Source organism: Lactuca sativa, chromosome 4 (assembly GCF_002870075.4).
Source record: "Lactuca sativa cultivar Salinas chromosome 4, Lsat_Salinas_v11, whole genome shotgun sequence".
Classification (NCBI taxonomy): domain Eukaryota; kingdom Viridiplantae; phylum Streptophyta; class Magnoliopsida; order Asterales; family Asteraceae; genus Lactuca; species Lactuca sativa.
The window spans coordinates 155,953,648-155,964,381 of NC_056626.2; positions in this window are offsets into that span (position 1 = coordinate 155,953,648).

A 10,734-nucleotide genomic window follows, 5' to 3' on the forward strand; every position below is an offset into this window, starting at 1 on the left:
GGTGCTTGACCTACCCCTTCGGTCCTTACGACCGGATACTGCCGGACATATCTGGGTTCCCGACCTACCCCTTCGGTCCTTACGACCGGATACTGGGGACTATTTCACCCCTACTGCTACCACATAACACATATCACATAGCATCATATCATACTAGCACATAAACATAACACATGTAGTAGCAACCCTAGATGAATATCACAGAGACCATCATCTATCATACAACTCCTACTGGTGGGCTGACATTGTGGCCGTAGACCCACCGCTATTGGAAGGTAACTCACCTCGAAGTAACTGCTGATCTGCGTGGGAACTGACTGTCTGCTGCTGCTTCCGCTCCGGAAATCCTCCGACTATAATTCCCACAAAACCCTTAGTCAAAATACTGCTAACCGACCTCCGGGTAAAATGACCATTTACCCGTTACCAATCAAGAGTCAAGTCAAAGTCAACTGCCAGTTGGCCCGACTCGCCGAGTTGACTTGCCAACTCGCCGAGTCCCTATCCCTTTGTCCGACCATAAACCCGTCTCTACTCGTCGAGTTAAGCATTGACTCGATGAGTTCTCCTTCTAAACTAAAGGCCAATAGTCCTTCATCCTACTCGCCAAGTTGTATGAACAACTCGCCGAGTTCTTCTTCATCCGAAGAACACTCTATGCTGAGACTCGCCGAGCTGTATGAACAACTCGCCGAGTCTGTTCTTGAGACAAGAAGATTGCCTTGAACTCGCCGAGTCATGGCATTGACTCCCCGAGTTACTTCATGAGTGAGTCTGGCTTCCGACCCGCTAAGTCACACCCCCATGACTCACTACTCCAACCCGCAACACGAAAAAGGGGAAAAACTTTGGGACTTGCGACTCGACTTGCCGAGTCTGCCACATGCAAATACTATACACGCGATTCTGCTTGAATCCAGCTCTTGCCATTCATAGATCTGGGTTTCTAGGTCCTGATTAACACGTAAAGTTTCCAACTTTACGTGTAAATAAACACCCATGAGGGTTTTAGGGCTCAAATGCACCAAAAGAGTAGATCTAGGGCTTTCATGCAATATGGCTCCATAAAGACAGTAGATCCAAGCTCCTGGAGCTCAATCATGCCTAGATCTAGAGACTAAACAACTTATTACGAACCCTAAAACACAAACAAGCTTGGGAAAAGGCTCAAGAAGGGCTTTCATGGAGCTACAAGGGACAATAAGCATGAAAACAGAGGGAAACTGAGTTATACCTCTAGGAAATCACTGAGATAACACAAATATGCCTGGCCTCCTTCTTCTCTTCTTGATCTACTCTCCTTCCCTTTCCAAATCTTCAAGAAAACACACCAAAATGCTTCAATCTCACAAGGAACAAGGCTTGAACAAAGTATAAGGCTCTGAGGGTGAAGGGGCGAGCTTAGGGGCGGATAAGAGGGTTTAAATAGGGTGCAAACCCTTGAAATTTAGTGTTTCATCAGACAACAGGGACTCGCCGAGTCCAGAATATGGACTCACCAAGTTGCCAACTTAAACGTGTTCCGAATCCCGTCTCTACTCGGCGAGTCGGACCTACAACTCGCCGAGTCCAAGGCTAAAAATGAAAAACACTAAGATAAATTTTACATACCAGGAACCAGGTGCTACACATTCAGGACTAATCTTGCAAAAAAAACCTTATCTCGAGGGTCAAAAGTGAATACTTGGAAACTAGATGTTACAAATCTCCCCCACTTGAACTAGTCTTCATCCTTGAAGTTTGCTGCCGCGAATAAAGTTGGGTAGTGCTCTCGCATCTCCTCCTCAGTCTCCCATGTCTATTTGGAACCCTTCCGATGTTGCCACTGGACCCTGACCAGTGACACTTCTTTGTTTCACAGAGCCTTCGTATTCCAATCTAAGATTGCCACTGGTCTCTCCACTTAATTATGGATATGGCTAAGCTCGATGCCCAATCTCCCCCCAAAAAACTGGGGTCCTGCACCTTCTTCTATACAACATCTTAAATGGCGATCGATCGATACTAGCATGATAGATGTTGTAAGAGAACTCTGCCAGTGGAAGGTAAGTATCCCAACTCCCTCCAAAATCCAGTACACAAGCCCAAAGCATGTCTTCGAGCGTCTGAATCGTCCACTCGCTTTGGTCATCAGTCTGGGGATGTTATGTTATGCTAAAATGCAGCTGGTTAGTCAACTTCTCATGAAGCTTCCTCCAAAAACTGTAGGTGAAACAAACATATCGGTCCGAAACTACCAAAACTGGAACCCGATGCCGAACTACCACCTCCCGAATGTAGATGTCAGCTAACTTCTCTTCGGATATGTTCTCGGAAATTGTTATAAAATGCACACTATTGGTCAATCTATCAATAATGACCCATATAGAATCAACACCACATGCCAGCCTTGGCAACTTTGTGATGAAATCCATGGTAATCTCTTTCGACATCCACATGTAAATTGGTAAGGGTTGCATCTTGTCGTGGGGTCTCTGATGCTTGGCCTTGACTTTCCTGCAAGTCAAGCACCTCTCAATAAACCAAGCTATCTCCCTCTACATACATGGCCAACAATAACACAACCTCAAATCCCTGTACATATTCGTGGCTCCCAGATGGATAAAAAACTTTGTCTTGTGTGTCTTCTCTAGAACAGTCTGTTTCACCCCACTTGATGCCGGAACCTAAACTCTACCACACTGAATCAACAACCCTCAACAGTCTCTAAAAAATAAGGGAATCTATCCCCTAATCCACTCGGCCTTCCAATTCTCTTTTTTTAATCCCTCCACCCAAGCCTTCTTGATCAAATCCAAAAAATATGATGTGACAACCATCCTCAACCAAATATCTTTGATAGAAGAACTCACTGCCTTACGGCTCAAAGAATCGGCCACCATGTTGGCCTTCCTAGGGTGGTACAAGATCTCGAAATCATAATCCTTTAGCACATCTAACCATCTCCGTTGCCACATATTCATATTCGGTTGGTCAATCAATTACCTCAAACTCTTGTGGTCAGTGTATATAGTACACCGAACCCCATACAGATAGTGTCTCTAAATCGTAAGAGTAAAAACCATGCCCCCAACTCCAAATCAAGCGTAGGGAAGTTCACCTCATGAGGCTTCAGCTGCCTCAAAGCATAAGCAATCATGCGACCCCTCTGCATAAGGATGACTCCCAAACCCGAAATATATGTGTCACAATAAACCATGAAATCATCCAAACCCTTAGGAAGCGCGAGAATAGCGGCCTCACATAATCTCTGCCTCAGAGTCTCAAAATCAAACTGTTGATCAGGCTGTCACACCCCCGAACCAAAACGGTGCAAACATCTGGGGGCAGGTGACTTCATCTTATAATATCATCACAATGTATATAAATGAATCATAGACAACATCATCACCATACATTCAATAATACAACATACATGGTTTACATCATTGTATTTGTTCACAAAAATTACATGCCAAATATTAAATGTATCATGGGAGAAAAAATACGACAAAATTCCACATGTTCTTGATATATTTACATCATTGTATTTGTTCATAAGCATGTTTGTATGAAAACTTTTTATCATTTTGTAAACACCAGAAAATCCGATATTTTCTGTAAAAACGGTTTGTAAGTTTTGTTTCAAATCTTGTATTAGAGCATGCGTGTTCTTGTTTGATAATGTATAAAGAGAGTTCCCAGAAAATCCTATATTTTCAAAAAAAAATGTGGTCTTAACCCCAAGACCTGAGTAATGAAAATGTATAGTACGTACTTTGTATCACGAAAGGAGTATATGTATTCAGTAAATTTATTTGTTTATTATTCTCTATGTGAGTCGCTATAACCATGCTTGATATGACCGATATGCCTGTCATGACGTTCTTTAGGCGTCGTGTTAGGTAAGACATTTGTCACCCTAGACTGGGCCGTCTAGCTGTAGCGAACATCTCAGGTGCGGGGGTGTCAACCCTGTATAGATCTATATACAAATTCTTGCTCTTCCTCCAGGAGACTCTGGTTATAACTACCAGAATTATGATGTACACTAGGTAGGTACGAATAAAAGCATGTCTCACAAGAGCCTTAACTAAATTTACGCGAACGGTGTATCACATTATTTAACGTTTTAAATAGGGGTTTTTGTCATAAAATCCCCCAAATTTACATAAAAAAAACCGGTTATGCCCAAAATTGATTTTTTTGCCACAGATATCTACATTTTCCCCTCATGTTTCATTTTAATGTTTTTTTACCGATTCCCCTTTACCAACCGGTTACATCCCGCCTTTTAACCCCCAAACATCATCGTCTTCCGTTAACATCAATCCAAAGTCTTTCCCCCGTCTTCTACCCTAAGTATCTTAAAATGTCGACTTCGTCTGCTAAATCAAGCTTCCAAGGTGGTCCAACATCGAGAAAGAAAAGAATAGTTAGATGTGGCTGTGGAGATGTGTGCAAGGCATCTGTTGCTCGAACACTCGAGAACTATGGAAATAAGTTTTATAGGTGCCCTAATTACAAGGTAAACAATTTGCCCTAATTTGTAAATTTGTTGAGAAACCTTGAAAAAAGGTATGTAATTCATACAAATTATTGTTTTTTCTAGGTGGAAGAAGAGGACTGTGGTTTTTTCAAATAGTACAATGAAGAAGATGGCCACATTATCGACCCAACTCACACAAAGCAGGGGCAGGGGCAGGGGCATGGACAGTTGAAGACTTTGGTAGAAATAATTGTAGGACTCTTAGTTCTTATTTTTGTAATTGTGACAATAGTTGTTTTGAAGATGTAAATCATTTTGGATTGGATTTTGGTAGAATGTTTTGATTGATTTTAGTTGCAAATGGAAGTACAATGCTGAAATTAGCTAGTAACTGTTGTTTTGGATGAATATTTTAGATACAAATTATCTATGAAATGAAAATGGTAAACTACAATGATGAAATGGTATAATGCTGTGAAATGGTAAAGTACAATGAAATGGTACAATGCTGTGAAATGGTAAAATACAAATTATCTGTGAAATGCAAATGGTAAACATAACAAACATATGGTTTATAATGTAGATTAAATTGAAAAATGGTAAAGTACAATGCTGAAATTGGCTAACTATAGTTACAAATGGTACATAATATAGATGCAAATAGTATGGATCAAAAAAACATAATATAAAATAATAAACATAACAAACATACTATAACCATAATGGGGGATTCATTACATCATATTCATGTACCATTACAAATGATTACAAAATATCAACTAACATGTACCATCCATCCATTAGTAGCAAATTGCCTAAAATATATCCCAAAAAGGCAACCCAAAAGGTACATGAGAACAACTGGATGAAAGGTGCAGTTTGTGGGTGTATAAACTAAGATGTACAAAATGTACTAAAAAGGGCTTTCTGTGCAAATGCCCAAGTATACCATCCCCACCTAAATCCCCCATATGCATAACTAACTACTTCAGATTCACTGGATTTGAACATGTGGAACCACCCCCATCTTTATCAAAAACTTCCTTTTTAATCTTTAGTTTAGTGATCCTCTCTGATGGATTTCTTTTCCTTATCTTAGGTACTATCAGATAGCCGTCATCATCAGCCACATTCCCATCATCAGCAACCTCATTATTTAGAACATCACAAGCAGCCTCATTCCCATGATTAACACCTTCACCTTCAATCACATCACCATCATCTTGACTTTCAACACCTTCAACTTCAATAACATCTCCATCATTTACAAATTCAGCTTCAGCTTCACCTTCAATCACATCACCATCATTTAGAACATTATTTACAAAGTTAGCTTCACCTTCATCAACATCAGGCTCATCCTCATTTAAGTCTTGATGCAAGAAATCACAAGGTTAATAAATTACCATATCATATAAAGAGGAAAACATATATTTAAAATTACAAGGTTAATAAATTACCATCTTAACTGGTGGAGTGTCATCAAGTTCAATTTCTAACCACCCCATGCTTTCAATTTAAGCCATGGAATATCCCGCTTCAAGTAAATTTGCTATTCCTTCAACACTTATCTTGATTTTATCTAGGAGAACATCTAATACATGTCCTTCAGTGAATTCAGGTTCCGCACCACCTTCATTCACCAATGGAACATCAGATGCATCTGATGTATTTCCAGAACCAAGAATTTGATCAATTGCATCTCCAACTTCATCAAGATTTTGTTTTAGATCTTGGGCAACCTTTACTGGAACATTAACTGCTTCTTCTTCTAGCACCATAATGTCATCTTCCTCTTCTATCACCTCATTCACCAAAGGAACATCATTAACAGCAGAAACTTGAGCAACATTATTTGGAATATCATTAACAACTGGAACTTGGTTATTGACCAAATGAACTTCATTAACAACTGGCTCTGGCACCTTCACTGACACCTCAGTTTCTTCCTCTTCTATCATCTCATTCATCAAAGGAACATCATTAAGAGCAGGAGCTTGCGAAACCTCATTTGGAATATCATTAACATATTTACTTGGGATCCCATTATCTAGGAGTTACATATATTATACAATTGGTAATCGCTACCTACCCAATTTGATTAAGTGGATGGGATAAAGGGTCACCTACCATTTACTTGTTTCGTTACTTGGATCCTAGACTTTAGCAAATTAATGTTTTAGAAACAATAAAATGTATTGCTTTTTTAAAGACTTAATGCTAAAAATACTAAATTAAAATTTGTTAAATTCTGTAAATAACTTTTAATACTCTTATGCACATGTAAAACCTTTTTCTCTTGTTGAGTTTCAAGAGATAGTAACATTTGATGGTATAATTTTTGTAACTGGTATAACACCTTGAGGTTCTTCCTTAAGGATAAATAGAAATCGTATATACTGAAAGATCCCATACTTGAACAACCTTGGAAAACTAGTCAATCTGGTCATGATGCTTTGATGGAAGTATTATTGTGACGATATTGATATGTCTCACATCATACTGGAGTAATAACCTTGACTTGTAGAAAGTATTGGATAACTATGAAACATATCAGGTGTCTCATTAAGTAAAGCAAATATTCATTATGAACAGTAAAACATGCTTCAAACGTATTCAAATATTGAATAAAAGAAAGATCTAAAATATTGTGTACTTTAATAGACCAATAGTTCAGTTAAGGGAAATACAACATAAACCTAGAAATTAAGAAAGGACTAAGATGATTAGTGTTGTTTCTATTGTGGAAGAAACTACACACTGAAAGAGGAACTACACCTCTAATCTCATCGAGCTGAAGAAGTTTGACTTAACCAAGACATGATATATCTATATGATAGAACTATTTATTTTCCATCATTCACTTGAGTATTTCATACTCCATATGAGATTAATAATTGATATTATGTGCTGATGATTGGAAAAAATAATCAAATGATTACAAATGAATGGTATTTCATGTTGAAGATATAACAAGTATTGTTATACTCCGTCTTTAAACAATAGATGTGTTTGTACCTATTGTTATAGGAACATGTAACAATTAAAATTTATGAATAAATCTGGATTTACTTTTCATTTAATGAATGTTCACATTCATGTTCTGAAATAATTTATTCTATGTTAAAGAATATTTTTTCATAATGTTATTTATGAAGTAAATCTATAAGCTTTCATTAAATTGATAGCTCTAATCATAACACCTAAATAAGCAAATCATATTTTATTCAAACTTATCTATGTCATAATCATCATGAATATATAAATATGAAACACATATACCAACGTCAAAAGGATGGAATTTTTGAAGGCAATGAGATTGTTTCATTTGATATATGTGAATCTTATTTATATGGGAAGATGATTCACAAGTGTATTTATCTATTAGAAGTTAAATAACAAAAGGCTTGACAAAGAATTATACATAAGTGATGTATGTAATCTTTTCAATCCATGAATAGATTTGGTCAACTTAACTGACGACTTTTATTCATTATTGTTGAAACTTTTTTATTTGCTCAAATTGTTTCATAGTAAAGATTGACATACAACTTAATGAGAGTATCATTAACCTTTCGTTGTGATAAAGAAAATGAGTTTTGTAAACCAAGTCTTCTTGGAGCATCTTAGGAGTTCTCGAATTGATTCACAACTCATTATGTCAAAAACCCTCACTCGTCATTAGTATGGTTCTTATGGCACATGGTCACTTGGATCTATCTTATGATGTTCGAGGTAGCCTCCGTATTCTATAGTGTGATATGGTCACATAACTACTAGTTGAATATCGTTAATACAGGTTTTTAAATAGGATAACACAGACCTTGCAGTCTGTTATATTATGTTTTTTAAAAGAACTATTTACTTTATAAACTTTGGAATTATGCTCACTGCAACAAATATATATATTCAATATATATATATATATATATATATATATATATATATATATATATATATATATATCCAACCAATCAAGTAGATTAAATGCTTTCATTAGAATAATGATGCAATGGTTTATCCTTATCTAAAAAGTATAAAGTTATGTTTCTTGTGTTAGACAATAAGCTTAACCACTCTAGCGTCTACTAATTGCATTTATGTAGACTATCCTAAATGTTTGTTTAAGATGAAGTCTCTACTAATACCACTAATTTTAATTTCAGAAGACATATACTTAGAAAGTTCTTTTCTAAGTGGGAGTTATATGGAGCTAAAAGAGATAAAGAACCATAAAATAAATGCATCATAGTTTAGAACGAACAAGTTTTCAACTGTTATTGAATATGCTCAATAGTTGATCATAAACTAATGAAATACGTAGAGATGCATTTAGGTATGATTATCAAGTGTCGTCTTGATTAATCTTCCTCGATATAGTTTGACTATAAAGATTAAGTGAGTTTTCAAAAAATCTTTCCAGATTTAAGCTAAAACCTCAAAGTAAGAAACTACTTTCTTATAAGTTAATTGCATAGTGTGATTTAATTATAAATCAAGATGACTCTTATGTTTTCTATAAAGCTAGTGGGAGTGAAGTAACATTCCTAGTCTTATATGTAGTTAACCTACTAATTCTTGTAATGAGGATCTTTGTAGATAGATCATGGCAACTTAAAGGATTAGGTAAAGTTACATTAATTGTCAATGATCTTAAAGAGATTAATATAAAGGACTTTAAGAATAAGTCATGGTGTGAATTAAAGGAACATTCTAAATTATTTGCGAGAACTAAAGAAATATTCCAAAACTACAGAGTATTTGAAAGAAATCTATGTTTAAACACTTACACATATGCTAAATTTCGAAATAGATTGAGATGGCTCTCAATCACAATGAGGCATGTTCTCATTATGAATGAAGAGAAATTACATGGATAGTAGTTTGATGTAGATTTTAATTACATTTACACATCAGAGTTAGAGTACACTATGGGTGTCGATCGGGAAAAATTTTCGGGTTTCGGGTAGAATGGGTCGGATAGAACGGGTATATCCTTAAAAAAAATAATATCCGATACCCGACCTATATTGTAATTCGGGTTTTCGGGTTCGGGTATTAAGGTTTTAGGTTGGGTAATTATCGGGTATACCCGAAAATGTTTCTTTTTATTTTTTATTTTTGCATTTCGGTTGGTTTAATAAAAATTGGGTAGCAAAATATTCCATTTCAAGTTAAAGAAGCGAAAGGTATGTGAGTATTTTGAGGATCATACGTATGTCATTCTAGTCTATTGAATCTTGAGAAAATTAACCCCGTGTTTAACACACGTATTTTGAATCCATCTAATTTTGGGTTATATTGTAATCTCAAATACAACAATTTATTATGTTTATTATTGGATTAAATAACTCTTATCGGGTTATATTGGATTCAAAACTAGAATCTGCTCACCACTTCATTGTTACTGTTGTATAATGTATGTTCATGATGCATGGCTAGTGAGAATATGCATTAGGAGAATTTTCAGCCTATAACGAAGATGAAGGCTGAGAATTGCGTCTTTGAGGATCGAAATTCAGAATAAGAAATATGGAGCGTGCATGTGTTTGTTTTTGTCGATCAAGAAGAAGTGAAGGGTTTTAATTTTTTTTTCAAGCGTGCTTCTGCCTCCTGTTACCAATAGTCCAATACCCTATATAATATATGGGATATGGGATATATTAATATTCAAATATACTATGTATTACTCTAAAAAACGAATTCGGGTATTCAGGTATACCCGAAAATTAATATTCATACCTAAAACCTGACCTATACTATTATCGGGTTAACCTATTACCCAAATGTTCATACCCGTTACCCGCTCTACTCGACCCATTCTACCCGAATTTGGAACGGGTCGGGTGCGTAGAACGGGTTTCGGTTATTTTCGACAGACCTAGAGTACACTGTTGTTCGGGAAACCACATACAAAGATGCTTAATGTATAGTTCCTTATGATTATGAGTAATCTCATTATGCAAGTATTGGTATCTAAGTCATATTTAAGCATCTAATACATTCTCAATAGCTTTCTTTATATATATATATATATATATATATATATATAACTAAAAATGTTTGTATTTGCTAAGTTTATACAAATCAAGTTTATCAAATCTACCTAACAAAACTCATTCATTAAACTAAAGCATGAAAGTCAAGCTGGTGCTATATGGCCTTGTTGATATAAGTAGATGTATTTGATTGAAATTTAGTATTTGGATATTGGAACAATACAAGCAGTATATATTGTAATGAGTTAATATATTGGATATAGTCTT